This window comes from Suricata suricatta, chromosome 3 (genome assembly GCF_006229205.1).
Source record: "Suricata suricatta isolate VVHF042 chromosome 3, meerkat_22Aug2017_6uvM2_HiC, whole genome shotgun sequence".
NCBI classification, from domain to species: Eukaryota; Metazoa; Chordata; class Mammalia; order Carnivora; family Herpestidae; genus Suricata; species Suricata suricatta.
This window is the reverse complement of record NC_043702.1, coordinates 48,538,173-48,540,280: the sequence shown is the minus strand read 5'-3', so window position 1 is coordinate 48,540,280 and position 2,108 is coordinate 48,538,173. Positions and strand designations below refer to the sequence as shown.

Genomic DNA, 2,108 nt, shown 5'->3' with positions numbered 1-2,108 from the left:
CTCAAGGGTTTTTATTAAGAAAGGGTGCTGTATTTTGTGAAATGCTTTTTCTGCATCTATCGACAGGATCATATGGTTTTTTTTTCCTTTCTTTTGTTAATGTGATGGATCACACTGATGGATTTGCAGATATTGAACCAGCCCTGTACCCCAGGAATGAATCCCACTTGATCATGGTGGATAATTCTTTTTATATGCTGTTGAATTCGATTTGCCAGTATCTTGTTGAGTATTTTTGCATCTGTATTCATTAAGGATATTGTTCTGTAGTTCTCTTCTTTTGCTGGGTCCCTGTCTGGTTTGGGTATCAGGGTGATGCTGGCTTCGTAGAATGAGTTTGGAAGTTTCCTTCTATTTCTATTTTTTGGAATAGTTTGAGAAGAATGGGTATGAGCTCTGCTTTAAATGTCTGGTAGAATTCCCCTGGGAAGCCATCTGGCCCTGGGCTCTTATTCACTGGGAGATTTTTGATAACGGATTCAATTTCTTCACTGGTTATTCGTCTGTTCATGCTTTCTATCTCTTCCCATTTGAATTTTGGCAGTGCATGTGTTAAAAGTATATTTAAAGAAAGCCATGCACCTTGATTTGTTCTACAGAAACACAAGGAATGTAAAAAAAAAAAAAAACCCCAAACAAACACCAAAAACAAAACAACACAAGAAATGTACATCAAATAAATAAACCCAAAATGTGTTTTTGCTTTTTCCCCCAAAATAGCTATTTTAACATGTTTGATTAGCAGGCAAATACTCCATACTTGCTAAAAGAGTCTACAAATGGACAACTATAGAAGAGCACATTATCTTTCATAGTCTTTCCATAGAAGAAACAGTCATGCAAAGTTTTTCAATATTTGCTGCAATGTTCAAATGGAGGCAGCTTGCAGTTTTAGAAATGGGATATATACTTCATATGAAAAATTAACAAAATCTGAAACTGAGATCAGCCAAAACCTAGGAATATAACCTTCATTCCCTGACTTTTACTTCATTACTCTTGCACTCTACTTTCTAGAATTTCAGCACTGAAAGAGTTGTGAAATTTGCATTTATCCCCTAAGTTAATTGATCCAATATGCCTTACTCTCATTGAGTTAAATACTTATTTATCAATGTATTTAAATTCAAGTCTTTAAAATCTGAAGTCTTTCAATCTTGGTCTTTTTAAATCTAAGTATCAACAAATGAGTGACGTCTCAGAGATCACAAAAAATCCTTTCACTCTACATCGTCTCATCCCAAACATTTTTAAATAATGTTTTTTAAAAATATGAAACACTTCACAAACATGTACATCATCCATGCACAGGGACTAGGCTAAGCTTCTCTAGCATTCTCATTTTAGTATATGTGCTGCAGGTGTGAGCACTTACAGAAACAATTTTGAAAAGATTGAGTGCTTTCTTCTACATGCTTAGCTCTAGTGATTCTAGCTTTTACCAGTCATTCTCATAGAATATCTATAGAGATACTTCAAGATAAATATATAGTTCCTTAGGGGTATTTCCAGAGAAGCAAAGGTTACTAGGAACTCTTGACTCAATTGAGAGGACTGAAGATAAAAATAGAAGAAATGTTATATTGCATTGTACCGATTGGTCATCCAACTGCATGTTGACACCAAGACACATTTTATAAAAAGTTTTTAAATTTAATTCCAGTTTAGAAACATATGTTACATTGTTATATTAGTTTCAGGCATACAATGTAGGGATTCAACAATTCTATACATTTCTCAGTGCTCTTCAATCTCCTTCACCTATTCCACCCATGATACCAAGACATATTTTGAAATAAAGCACTATGGCTTTCTAACTCATCCATCTAAAATCCAGAAATATAGATAGTTTTTTTTACTGGGTTGATCAGCTGAAGTATGACCCAGTCATCTAAACTTCTTGACTGTTTTACTGTTGTTTGCTTATTCCAGTGCTTTAGACAACATCTTCAGTTAACATTACTATCCACCGTGTTCTTTTGGTTGACATAAAATTAATTCTTTTAAACTTCAAGATATGCCCACTAGTATTTTTTAATATCCTAGGATTTATTAACTTAGTTAACATTATCCATATTATTCCTGATATTTATGTATCCATATATTCC

The 2,108-nt window shown here is 33.6% G+C and overlaps 1 non-coding gene across 1 annotated transcript; it reads right to left on the bottom strand.

Annotated features, from left to right (window-relative positions):
* Positions 1–1,266: 1,266 nt before the first annotated feature.
* On the bottom strand, positions 1,267–1,371 carry LOC115288798. The gene has a single exon (XR_003907195.1). It is a non-coding gene; the product is annotated as a U6 spliceosomal RNA (small nuclear RNA).
* Between the last annotated feature and the right edge of the window lie 737 nt (positions 1,372–2,108).